Genomic DNA, 14,177 nt, shown 5'->3' on the forward strand with positions numbered 1-14,177 from the left:
AGCCTAAGGGGAGGATCCACAGGGCCACGGAAACCCACTAAGTGCGGGGGACAACTAATAAAAGAACAGGGACAGGAGTGAGGTCAAAGGGTCAGAAGGAGGGAGCCTGATGGGGACACTGAGCAGAGAACCCCGGACAGCGCCCACTGCTCCTCGAAGGCGTCAAGGGAGCCAGCGGACGCCGCCCAGAGGAACTCCGCCCGGAGACGTGAGCGGACAAGGGACCGGAAACAAGCCCCACAGTCGCAGGAGTCTCCGTCGGCCAACCTCCTCTCCCTGGTCGCGTGGATGGCCTTTTTAGCCAGGGCGAGGAGGAGGTTGACCAGGAGGTCCCGCGACTTTGTGGGGCCACGGATAGGGAGTGCATGGATAAGGAGGTGAGGGGAAAAGTGCAGCCAGAAACGCAAGAGGATATTAGTGAGGAGCCGGTATAGGGGCTGCAACCTGGCGCACTCTAGGTAAACATGCGCCAGGGTCTCCCTCACGCCGCAGAAGGGGCAGGTGTCCGGGACAGGGGTGAACCGCGCCAAGTACACGCCCGTGCTCACGGCCCCGTGAAGGAGCCGCCAGCTGATATCCCCGGCGGGCCTCGGGACCAGGGTGGAGTACAGGCTGGCCCACCGGGGCTCCTCACCCTCCACAGGTGGCAAGAGGTCCCGCCACTTGGTGTCGGGGTGGGACACGAGGGTGAGGAAGTGAACGGTATGGAGCACGAGCGCGTAGAGTTGTTTCCTTGGCGCGGTTTGGAAACGGACCGGCTGCAGATCGTGCAGCCGGCTGGCGGAGAAGGGGCGGGGGGGCTGGTCAGGTCCACGGGGCAGTGGCCCGATGAAGAGGTCCGGAGGGCTCGGGGTGGGCGGTGGGCGGGGTGTGCCCTCACGCAGGACCCGGTCGAGGTAAGCCCGAGCAGCGGGCGGCAAAGCGGCCTTCACCTCCTGTAGTACGCGCCGGGGAGTACAAGGTCTGGAGAGCCCCATCCGCCGAGCGAGCGTCAGGGGATCCAGCCAGTCTCCCCGGTCGTAGTCCAGGAGGTCTCCGACCCTGGTGGCTTCTGCCAGGACCAACCTCTGGCGCACCGCGGGGGACTCCGCCACCTGCACACGGAGCTGAGGGTTGTGTAGCAGGGGCTCCGCGAGGAGGTCTGCCCCCTCGGTGGCCGCCACGGACCTGGTCGCAGAGAACAGCTTCCAGGTCCGGAGGAGGTCCTGGTAGAAGACCGGCAGCCCGGAGAGGTCTCGCGGAAGGCCCCTCGGGTCGAGATAAAGGAGCTGCCGGTCGTATCGGAGCCCTCGGAAGCGGCGCAGGAAGGCATGTGCCAGTACTCTCCGTGCCGGACTACCTGCACCATAAAGGAGCTTCTGCAGGCCTGGAGGCGGAAGACATGGACCTGAGTGTGTAGGCACTTCAGACTCTGCCCTCCCTCCTCCAGGGGCAGGTGGAGTACCCTGCAGGGACCCAGTGCAGTCCTGGCCAAAAGAACTCCAGCACCACCGTCCGAGGTCGGTCAGGAACACCGGGGCCGGGACCAGGGTGTTGAGCCGGTACCAGAGCATGGACAGGACCAGTTGATTGAGCACCAGTGCCCTCCCTCGGAGGGAAAGGCACCGGAGGAGTCCTGTCCATTTCCGGAGCCGCTCCGCCACCCTGCCCAGCAAACCTTGCCAGTTCTCCGGCGGAGAGGGATGCGTGGCAGAAAGGTAAACGCCGAGATAGAGCAGCGGACCCGCGCTCCACCGGATGGCCTGAAGCGCGGGTGGGAGGGAGCTCGCCTGCCACCCGTCCCCGACCACCAGGCCAGAGCTCTTGACCCAGTTGACCCGGGCGGAGGAGGCCGCCGAGTACACGGCCTGGCAGGCCTCCACCCGCGCCAAGTCGCCCGGGTCCTGGACCACGAGGAGCACATCGTCGGCGTACGCCGACAGGACCAGCCGCAGCTCCGGCTCCGGCACCAACCCCGTCAACCTCCTGCGGAGGAGACAGAGGAAGGGCTCGATCGCCAGGGCGTACAGCTGGCCCGAGAGGGGGCACCCCTGCCGCACTCCCCGCCCGAAGCTGACCGGCTCGGTCAGGGTCCAGTTGAGCCTGACCAGACACTCTGCGGAAGCGTACAGCACCTGGAGAAAGCCCACAAACTGGGGTCCGAAGCCTAACGCCTGCAGAGTGCCCAGGAGATACCCGTGGTCCACCCTGTCGAACGCCTTCTCCTGATCCAGGGACAGGAGGGCGAACGACAGACCATCCCTGCACCCAAGCTCCAAGAGATCCCGGACCAGATACAGGTTATCGAAGATGGTACGGCCCGGGACGGTGTAGGTCTGGTCTGGGTGGATCACGTCCTCCAGCACGGACCCTAGCCGAATCGAAATGGCCTCGCTACGAATTTTATAGTCCGTGCTGAGGAGCGAGATGGGACGCCAATTCCGTAAATCGCGGAGGTCCCCCCTCTTCGGCAATAAAGCGAGCACGGCTCGCCTGCACGAGAGAGGGAGGACCCCGCTCCGCAAGGACTCGGCCCAGACGGTGACTAGGTCTGGGCCGAGGATGTCCCAGAACACGCGGTAGAACTCCACGGTCAGCCCGTCCATGCCCGGGGATTTATTGGTGGGCATGCGACGGAGGGCTTCCGAGAACTCGGCCAGAGTGAGAGGCAGCTCTAGCCGGTCCCGGTCGCCCGCGCTGACCGTCGGGAGCCTGTCCCAGAGCACTCTGCAAGCGGCAGGATCGGTCGGATCCGGGGAGACAAGGCGTAGAAGGTCCGGGCCCTCTCGCACATCTCCGCCGGATCCGTGAGGAGGAGCCGTCCTCCGCCAGGAGGCAGGTGACGTGCTTCTTGGCCCCCTCCTTTCTCCAGGGCGTAGAAGAAGCGGAGCCGCGATCCATCTCCGAAGGAGGCGGATGCGATCGAACAAAGGCGCCCGGGCCCGATGGTCTTCGAGGACCCGGAGCTCCTCCCGCTTCTCCCGGCACGCCCGCAGCGATGGATCCTCGGGGCTGGCGGCCAGACGCCTCTCAGCTCTAAGACCTCCCGCTCCAACTGCCCTATCGCCGCATCCCTCCGTCGGCTGGCGCCCGGGTGTAGTCACGTGGCAGAAGAGCCGGGCGCGCACCTTCCCACATCCCACCACCGCCGCGCCGAGGAAAGGCGCGCCGCTGCCCTCGCCAGGCCAGCCAGAACTCCCGGAAGGACGCCACGGCCCTCATCCTCCAGCAAGCTGTTGTTGAAGTGCCAATAGGCGGCCCGGCCTCTCCGCGCAGAGAGGCCGCCACGGTGATGAGGTGGTGGTCGAAAAAGGGGCCGGCCGGATGCTGGAGGACTGGGCCCGTGAGAGATGGAACCGTGACAGATAGATGCGGTCCAACCGGGAGTGGGACGACCGATGGGCTTCCACCCGGACATAGGTGAACATGGAGGCATCGTCCGGGTGGTGGTCGCGCCAGACGTCCACCAGGGAGTGATGGGTGACGATCTCCTGAGGACATCCGCGGGCGGCTGGGCTCTGCTCGGTCCCCGAGCGGTCCCGCTCCTCGAGGACGGTGTTAAAGTCCCGCCCAGGACCAGGCACTCGCGAGGATCCAGGAGCCGAGGAAGGCGGACGCCTGCCGATAGAACTGCAGCCGCTCCGGGGCAAATGCCGGGCATAGATGTTGATGAGGTTGACCACAAGCCCTCCATGCGGACCGGAGGTGCAGCAGGCGGCCCGGCACAGCCTCGGCGACCCCCAGCACCTCTGGCCGTAGGTCGGGGGGGAACAGGGTAGCCACTCCAGCCTGATGGGTGGTGAGATGGCTGAAGTAGACCCCGTCCCCCCACTCCAGCCGCCAGCTAGCTTCGGTGGCCGGATCCGTGTGGGTCTCCTGCAGGAAAACCACGGAGTACCCCCCCTCCCGAAGGAAGGAGAGCACCTGGCTCCTGCGGAAACCCACCCTACAGCTCCGGGTGTTTAGTGTGGCAAAGGTGATGACTGCCATGAGGAGGGCTGGGGGGGATCCACGTCAGCAGGGGCGCTCACGGCCCCCGTTGGGCCGCGCAGCAAACCGTGGCCCACCCCGAAGGCGAGCAGGAGTCACGGAAGCGCGCCCGATGGTAAGCCGCGACATTCTGCTTCCCGGTCCTCTTGCCCTCCCCATGAGGGCCCTCGTGGCCAGGAGGATCCGTGAAGTCCCCAGCGCTGGAGAGCAAGCACGACCTTGTTGCGGGAGCCCCGGACGTCCTCCAAGAACTCCTGCAACTCCTCTCTCAGCATATGGGGGGTCACTCCACCGATGGGACCTCTGGCGCAGCCCCGTGGCCCACCGGGACGGGCAAGCAAGGGGCGGGCCCTGGCTCAGTGGGGGGCGGCGGAGGGAAGATTGCAGCCCCTAGTGGGTCGGGACTGTGGAATTCAAAGGCCGCTCCCTGGGAGTCATCCTCTGGGAAAGGGAAGGAGACAGACCCAGGGGCGGCAATAACAGTACAGGAGGTGGAGGGGGCAGGGCTGGGGTCAGGAGCAGGGGTGGGGGGAGGGACAGAGATGGGACCCTGGGCTGCAGGAGCTGAACCATCAGCCAGTGGCTCCTCGCGGCCAGGTATGGGAGTTGGAGGGTAGGGAGGGGACCCCAGTGACACCGGGCTCAGGCTCAACGGCAGGTAGATCAGCCTCGGCGCGGGAGATGCAGAACCCGGGGGGCCCCCACCGGGAAGGAACTCGATCGCCCACCACCGGGGACACCCCAGTAGCGAGGAGTCCAGGGGACCCGCGGAGGCGGGAGCGGACGTAGCAGGAGGGATGGTGGAGCATGGGGAAGGGGGAGCTGGGGTGAGGTCTGCCAGGTCAAGGCCCGTCGGCAGAGGGTCGTCCTCCCCCGGGGTGACCGGGGTCAGACCCAGGGCCTCGATCTCTGCAAAGATGGAGGGGAGCTCACCACCCACCATCCCAGAGTCCTCCCCGCTTGCGCCCGAGGCGACGCTCACCTCGGGTATTGCAAGGGGCACAGGCGGCAAGGGAACAGGAGGGGCCTCAGCGGAGGCCTCCGCAGGGAGGGACTAAGGAGGAGGGATGGTGGTACCCTCCGGTGCTGCCACGTCTTCCCTAGCCGTCATTGGCAGATGGGTCAACTCCGTGGGCATGGCGGAAGGCTCGGTGTCTGCGGCCCCCTTTCTGGTCTTACGGGGGCCTTCCACGGCAGAAGGCACGAGTTGAGCCCGAGCCTTCCGCTTACCCCGCTTACCCTCCACCCGGGTCCAGCCCTCCATGGCATCGCCTGCGGGCTGGTCAACAGGGATTGGGTCAGGGGGCAGGGAAGACGGTTTGGGGGCTGGGAGAGGCACTGGTGGAACAACAGGAAGGAGGGATGAGTCCCCCTGGGGAGAGCCCTCTCCCACGCCTGGCAGTACCCCTGCCGCACCCTACTCCACAGGCCCCGCCAGAGTGCAGGCAGCAGAGGCAGGGCACTCCCGCTCATCTGGGCTCCCTGGAGGACGTACCCCTGAGGCCCGAGCGGGAGCAGTGATGGGCTGAGGAGGAGGAGGGGTGACTCTGGGCACCGGGCGGCCAGGGGCGCTGGCGATGACAGGGCCGGTGCTGTGCCGGGCTCGGGGTCCCGAGCTCCTCGAGCCGGGCCAAGGGGCAGTACCTCCGAACGTGCTCCGTCACCCGGCAGAGGTAACACCGGGCCTCCCCCGTGGAGTAGTGCACACGGTACTGGGTCCCCTGATAGGGGACCAGGAAAGACCCCTCGAGTGCCTCTCCGCCACGCGCCGCCAGCGGCAGTTGAAGCTGCACCTGCCGGCGGAACGAGAGGACGTGACGGAGGGCGGGGTCTTTGCAGCCCAAGGGGAGAGGGCTCACAACAGAAATGGGCTTCCCTAGGGTCGAGAGGGCGGGTAACAGGGCGGCATTGGGAAGGAAAGGAGGGACGGAGGTCAGGACCACACGGACTCCCAGGTCCTCCAGTGGCTCCAGGGGGACGAACACGCCCCCCACCGCCAGGCCCTTCTCGACCGCCTCCTGGGCGGCGGCCTCCGAGGCAAGGAAGAAGACCACCTTGCCGTAGATTTTGGAGGCCGCCACGATGGCCGTGGGCCCCACCACTCTCGCCAACGCCCGCACGTAGGTCTCCACGTGGGGCGAGGCAGGCACCAGGAGGCAGCGGACGCCGTGCTTCCGGGTCAAGGTGGGGAAGGGGCCCCGGCCGCTGTAGATGGTAGCGGAGGCGGCGGTTGGGAAGATGACGAGCGGCGGGCGGGGGCCGCCGCCACCTGGGCGTGCGCTCTGGGGGCCGAGGAGGGGCACCCGCAGAGCTGGTGGAGGAACAGCGGGAGGGCGCCGCGGCGGTGGCGGGGCCGCAGCAGCGGTGGCAGGCTCCGCCATGGAGGGCTTAGTCTTTCTAGCGGGGCCCTTTCCCTTCTTTTGCCTGGCCCTTTCCGCCCGGCTGGGGCTCCCCAGAGGCGGAAGGGGCGAGGGACGTGGCAGCAGCAGAGGCACCCGTCGGTCGCCGCTGCCGGCGCCTCAGCGGGAGCGGTAGCAGGAGGTCTGGCAGCGGCGGTGAGGTCGAGACCGGGAGGCGTTTGGGGAGCAGGCGAGGAGGGGGACAGACGTCATCCGGGAATCCCACCGCCGCGCCTCCCGCCATGCTGAATGGGGAGGAGGGCAAACACCGGAGAAAGGGGCGGGAAGGGACAGGTCACCTACTCCTCCCTGCTAGGCTGTGGGCAGGAGGATGGTGCCAACAATAGAGGGGGCAGATACGGGGACTATCGAGGACTTGGGGGTCAGTCACCGACACAGGATCGCAAAATCCGGCTCCTCTAGCTGCACTAAGGGAGGAGGGGAAACAAGAGCAATGGGGGTGCAGTGCAGGAGGGGCAACTTAAACAGGGGAGAGGCACAAGCGCATTGATGGAGCTATGGGTGCACGAGGAGGGGCTAAGCAGGGTGAGGGCCGCGGAGGAGGAGCAACCAGGCTGGGAGTGGGGCAGAGGGACCAAGGTGCTGGCGTCATGGCCGGGGCAGGACAAACAAAGCTGCAAAGGGAGACGGGCGGGGCAGGCAATCAAACTGAAGCTGGGCAGGGGGGTGGGGGGGAAAGGCGAGTCGGGGCGAACGGGGCCGGCAACAATGGGCAAGGCTAGGGTCAGTCCAGGGGGGGGGGTGTGTGCACACCAGCCACACTGCACAGTCAATGGCTAGCTGCTGCGCGCTGGAGCCCAAGCGGTGGCAATAGGGGCGTGACAGGCCAGGCGAGCAGCTGAATCCCAGAGGCAGGAACTGAGGCAGATGGCAAGGGCCAGCAGGGGTGGTGGAGGGCAGCAGGGTGGTGGACACAGATGGACCAGGGGCAGGCTCCACGCCACACCCCTGTGTCCCCACAAACACAGTCTAAACCCCCACCACTAGAGCACAGTCAAAAAGTCACTCAGTTTTCAAGGCCCCCTCCACAGCGGTCTTCAGATTCCTGTGCACTTCCCAGCAGCCGGTGGTCTTCTCAGTCCTCCTCCAGGCTCCAGCAGCTCCCCAGGACAAACACAACTCCAGCAAACAGCAGCAGCAGCCTCTCCTCCTCCAGCAGCCCCGGTGGCCAGGCAGGAAGGACCCCCCCAGGTGGTAGCTCTAGTGGTGGGGTCCTGGCTTCTCCCTCCAGAGGTGGGGGAGTGGGGGCTGGCCAGCAAGGCCCCCACTCACCCACTCAGCAGTAGTTGTAGCAGCAGTCCTGGGAAGAAGCACTCCAGCCAGCAGCAGCAGCCCAGGAAGGGAGAAGGGGCTCCAGCCAGCAAGGCAGCCAGAGAAGGGGGGGCACTCCAGCCAGCAGGGCAGCCCCAGCAGACAGAGAGGTCCCTGTAGCAGGGTGGACCCTGCTCCTGCCCTGAGGGGTTTAAAAGCAGCCTTAGGCTGGGCTGATTGGGGAAGTGGCTGCAGGTGGGGCCACGCCCCAAACTGAGCCAAGGGCCTTATAAGAAGGCCAGGGAAGCCAGAAGCACACACAGTCTCTCTCTGCCTTCAGAGAGAGAAGGGCCTGGCTGCAGGGAGCTAGAGACTGGATACCTGAGTGAAGCAGGGCTGGGGAAAGGCTGAGGAGCTGGGGAGCTCCAGCCTAGAAAGCCCCAGGCTGCGGCCTAGTGAAGGGCTAACAGGTACTGGGGGTTGCAGAGGGCAGCCCAGGGGTAGGCCAAGGCAACAGGTCCAAACCCCTTTGCCTGTGATGAGTAGGCTGATACTGCAGTCTGCCCCAGAGTGTGGGGCTAGACAATGACTGGCAGTAGCCAATACTGAGGCAAGGTGGGGATAGAGGGTGGGGGTTCCCCAAGGAGGGGAGACCCAGAGAGAAAGGGGTTACTGCTAGGGGCAGCACCCCATGTGAAAGGGCACCGGGTCCAGGGAGGGATACGGGGGCCTGAAGACAGGCGGATCACTGGCCTGCAGAGGGCGCTCCAGCGCTGGACAGAGCTAATTCCCGGAGTCACCAGCAGGAAGCGCCGCGGGGGTGAGTCCGACCCGTCTACACTCCCCCACTGTATAGCAGTACATGTTTAGCTACATCCGAAGCATCAGATAATGGCCTCAATAGACCACAGAACTGATGGAAATATAAATATAAACTCCATCCCTGCATCCAATCTTTTTGCTCCCTTATCCCTTGGGCAGCCTGTGCGCTCAGCCAGAGGCAGCTGGGGGTTATTTCAGTCACTGGCATAAGTCATGGTGACCATTAACTTGTAATGACCTCTTAGGGACTGTTACTGGTCAGGATCATTGGTGCAGAATATGGTCCATCCACGCTGCAAATGTACCTTTCACTGGGCGTGCGGGGATGGTGTAGGGCAACAGCGGAATAGCCAAATGTCTATGGGGAGCACCACTGAAACAGCGCAAAAGGCCTGTGTTCCTACTCTTTGGCTAATTTAGACATGTACTTGTGTTTCAAATGCAGAGATGCAAAAGTACCTCATATGTAGGGCTCTACCAAATTCACAGTCCATTTTGGTCAATTGCATGGTAATAGGAATTTCAAAATCATAAATTTCATGATTTCAGCTATTTAAATGTGAAATTTCACAGTGTTGTGATAGTAGGGTCCTGACCCAAAAAGGATTTGTGTGGGGGTCGCAAGGTTATTGTAAGGGGGGTTGCGGTATTGCTATCCTTACTTCTGTATTGCTGCTGGCGGCAGTGCTGCCTTCAGAGCTGGGCAGCTGGAGAGCGGCGGCTGCTGCTGGTTGGGAGCCCAGCTCTGAAGGCCGAGCTGCCGCCAGCAGCAGCACAGAAGTAAGGATGGCATGGTGTGGTATTGCCACCCTTATTTCTGCACTGCTACTGGTGGGGTGCTGCCTTCAGAGCTGGGCCCCTGGCCAACAGCCCACCGCTTTCCGGTCACCAAGCACTGAAGGCAGCATAGAAGTGAAGGTGGCAATACTGTGACCCCTCTAAAATAATGCTGCAACCCCTTTTGAGTCAGGACCCCCAGTTTGAGAAATGCTAGTCTCCCCCATGAAATCCGTATAATATAGGGTAAAAGCACACAAAAGACCAGATACGTGGGGAGGAGACCAGATTTTATGGTCTGTAACACATTTTTTCATGGCTGTGAGTTTGGTAGGGCTCTGCTCGTATAGAAGTACTGACACCAGTTCATACTTGTGAAATAGTATTAGGGTTATTGGTTTGGATTTTTCAGGGAGAAAAAATCTGCTCATCACTGCAGAGAAACTTTACTAAAATAAAGATCAGTGTTAAGATGACAATACAGAGGAGGAGCAGAATATTATACAGGACAAATCTGATGACCTATAGGACTGGAGTAATAGAAATTAAATTTAATTTAATAGTCCAAACTGCAAGGTCATGCATTAAGGGACTAACAAAAAGAACTTCTGCTGTAAGCCGGGGGCTCATTGGAGTACAATAGAGTGGTACTCAGTTGTACATCTGAGGACCACAAAGACCTGGGTGTATTAGTAGAACTCAGAATGACTGTGAGGCAACAGTGTGATGCAGCTGTTTAAAATAAATAAATATGTAGCGCCCCTCTCCACCTGGTTACTTCCTTTAATGCCAATCTGCTTACAGGTTTCGATGGACAGGTCTGGGTTCTTTTGGATCCTGCTACCCACTCAGCAGGGTGTATCTTTTTTCTTTTTTTTTCTATGAAATTATTTGGTGGTGCCTCCACCTCCCTTGCTCCTTCCTGGCAAGGTCACCAGGGCAGCTTGGGCAGAAAATTCTACCTACAGAGGAATCCCCACTTACTTGCCAGATAGTTGGAGACTTCCAAGAAATAACACAAACACATAAAAAATATATTCCACACAATAATTATATTAAACAGGAGACAAATACAACATATCAGAGTGAAACACTATTTTTAGGGTCACCGGTGCCCACGCTGAAAATACCTGTGACTTGATGTAACAAGTGTAACATCAGTGTCCTGTTGGTACGCGTACTTTGCTGGGGTCCTTGATGACCTATAAAATTCTTCTCTGCAGTGGTTTAGCAGTGTGGCTGACTGGGTTCAGTACAGCCCAAAGGACTCAGAAGGTGTTAAATCCCTCCACAGGTGTAATATGCAGCAGGTTATAAAATCCTCAAACCCTTACTCCCTGGCTTGAGGACACAGCTCAGGGAGTGACGTGTCCCCAAAACAATTTCCGTAACTAACTAACGGATGGTGCACTCACAAACTCCATGAATGATCCTCAGGTTCGAAGATGAAGCTGGACTCCTCAGTCACCGCAGAGGGGCTGCTGTCTGCTGTCAGGGATCCTCCTCAAGCAGGAATCAGGCTATGTCGGTCCCAGGATTTCCCCTCACCACAAAGGGGTGCAGGGATCAAGGTGTAGGTTATACAACTACACTAACATTGAAACTGTAGCCTCCTAGCCCAGCCCCCAGTCACACACTCCGCAGGCAGCTTCCCTGGACTAGCAGCCAGAGCAGAGCTGACCATGTGGTGACTAGTCTCACCTAGGGAGCTGGAGGGCGAACCCAGCCTGGCTGGGGAAATTTCCCAGCAAACTCTACAAATTGGGAATCATCAGTGGGGAAGGAAAAACCCAGCTGAGGGATCTGCTGTCCAGGGCCGCCCGGGGGGGGCAAGTGGGGCAATTTGCCCCAGGCCCCGGGCTCCGCAGGGGCCCCCATGAGAGTTTTTCGGGGCCCCTGGAGCGCGGTCCTTCACTCACTCCAGGGGCCCCGGAAAACTCTCATGGGGTCAGGGCCCCCAGAGCTTCTTCTGCTCCGGGTCTTTGGCGGCAATTCGGTGGTGGAGGGTCCTTCCGAGGGACCCCCCCCCACCGAATTGCCGCCAAAGACCTGGCACTTCGGCGGCAGGTCCCGCTTTGGCGGTAATTCAGCGGCAGGGGGGCCCCGCCGCGGGTCTTTGGGGCACTTTGGCAGCAGGTCCCGGAGTGGAAGGACCCCCTCCGCCGCCGAAGCGGGGGGCCCCCCCCGCCGCCAAAGACCTCAGCCCCCCTGAATCCTCTGGGTGGCCCTGCTGCTGTCAGGTCCCTAGAGGTCAGTTGCATCTGAAGAAGTGAAGTTTTTTACCCACAAAACCTTATGCCCCCAAAAATCTGTTAGTCTTTAAGGTGCCACCAGACTCCTTGTTTTTGCAGATATAGACTAACACAGCTACCTCTTGATACTTGAAAGACGAGTAGTACTTCTTTCTTTTGGGAATAGTTTCCTTAGGGAAGTGGTGAGAGCCATGGATCTTGACATTTAAAATAAGACTTAACAGAGCACCAAAAGCCTGCAAGGGGTGAAGTTACTTCTCCTCTATATACTTCAGTTTGGACATGGGTGGATAATGATATTTAATTTACTTTGTAAAGGTCTTTCACATATATGGTTGAAAAACACAAAGTAAGAATTAAGTGCTGTTCTTCAGAATTAATTTCTTTGATTAAGTGATATAGTGCATTAACATTTTGCTAGCAGAATACAGGTCTAATCCTGCAGTCTTCCCTCAGACAATTTCTCATTTCCTTCATTTGGAGTGTTGCCTATGTGAGGACTGCAAGTTCAAGTCTAACGATAGAAGTAGTACGCTAAAATGCTCCCATACGACACTGAAGGATTATCCCATGGTATTCTTTTCTACATCTGCATAATCAAATTTTTGTTTGATTGTACTTACAAGCCATCAAAGAGCTATTGCTAACAATATTGTGTTTACTGTAGGAATCCTTAAAGTAAAATATATGACAGCAGGGAGATCTCACAGATTTATTAACACTATTTTCGTCATCCAGGTATATAGATGTATGATTTTGCCATAAAATGTTCAGTTATAATTCTGTATAACACTTTATTGAATAATTGTATGTATGAACAATAACTACAAGCAAGTATATTAAACATTGTTGCATTTGTTTAACACAGTTTACATAAAATGTGGGTTCTGAGCTTTATGCAGTGGTTCTTGTTTGATATTTCTTAGTCTGTATGCTTCTTTATTGCTAGGGTAAATAGAAAATAAAATGTGACACTAGGTATCATCATCTGTGGTTATTGTTGACTAACCCTCATAAAAAGTTTCATAAGACATTGTGAGAGAATATGCAGCTCTAAGCTACAGATCAGCCACTCTGGGAGAAGTGGTTTCATGAGTTTTAATAACTAATAAAAAAGTAAAATGAAATTGCGTTATTGAAATCCACCGGATGTAATTTGAATCAAAGTAACTTGGAACAAGTATAATTTAAATAAAATATGAGAATTTCAAGCAGTGTTCATAATGACAGAAATTTACAAGATAAATATTATAGAATAAATGAATTTGATTTACATTTGAAGTAAAAAAAGTATGAGGGTATTAGCATCACTCTGCATTTTCAGAACACTGTATTATTGATTATCTATTTTAACTGGTGAAAAGCAGCTTTTGGAGGAAAGTGTATAGGACTCACATAGGCAGTCATAATGTTTATTTTAATCTGATAAGCTGTTCCCCTTCCTTGAATCGCCACAAATTCAGCTGTATACATAACCATTTTTTATTATGTCTGGCATTCTTGAAAGCCCAGTTGAGGAGAATATATTATAAATATGAACTGTGAAGTGTAATTAAATGCTAAACCAATTCAGGGCCCTTTGTGCCATTCAGCTTAGATGAGCACTGTACAAACTATTATACAAATTGCTCATTTATTACTTAAAGATTAATTCATTTAATTCATTTAAGTACTATTTAAAGTTCCTTATTTGAAATCATTGATACTCTGTCTTACCAATGTTCAGCAGAAGAGAATTGTACAACGAGTCATCCAAAGACCTAAAGCCATATGTCTTCAGATAGGAAAAAATGACTCTTCATCAAAATTAGCATCACCAAAGAAAAAAATGATTTTTTTTCAAATTGGAATTGTACATATTAATGTGTAATCAATTGGATGACACCATGAGACAGAGCCAAATCCTTAAATTCATACTTAGTTTATAATAAGACTCCTCAGGAAATCATTGGGAATTTTCTGGAGTAAGGACTGAGTTAAAAAAAATGAGCAAGGACCTCAGGATTTATCGTAGAGGCTTTGAATCAGAATATGATTGAGGTTTCAGGATGGTATAATAAGTTAGGTATTTGAATTTATTTTTTTTCTAATGAGACTAAAGGAGTTATGTACCCAAATCCTATTGACATTCAGTGAGAGTTGGATACTTCACTCCTTAATAGATTAATCATCGTCAAAACTATTTCCCCCCCACTAGGCAGAGTACTAAGGCAGAGTAAAGATATTTAAGGGCCAATAAAAGATGGGAATAAAATTAAAAGAAAACTTTCTTCCCATCTAGCAGCAGCATTAGCAATTATTTTCCCTGTCTCAGAAGATTTGCATTTTCTCCCACAATTATTACATAGAATGACATTTCCTCCTTTTAGATTGGAAAAAGAAGCAACAGAAATATTTGTTAAAACTTGATTTATAGTTTAGCTTTAGCTTATTCTAAGTTGTTAAAGCCCTCATGTACAGTAGCCTATAAAAGGTTAGGAGACTTTTTATGGTCTGACTCAACAGAATTGAAGTTAGAGGTGTCTTTGCAATAGGGTGTCCAGAAAGCAAGTTTTAAGAATTGACACTTTTTTTTCGGGGAGGGGGGTTAATAGTTGTGTATATTAGATTAAAAATATAAGGTGCACATAGGCCTACCTTGTACTGTATATCACACAGTTCCCAATTTTCAGCACCAGCAGTGTCA

Source organism: Mauremys reevesii, linkage group 2 (genome assembly GCF_016161935.1).
Source record: "Mauremys reevesii isolate NIE-2019 linkage group 2, ASM1616193v1, whole genome shotgun sequence".
Classification (NCBI taxonomy): domain Eukaryota; kingdom Metazoa; phylum Chordata; order Testudines; family Geoemydidae; genus Mauremys; species Mauremys reevesii.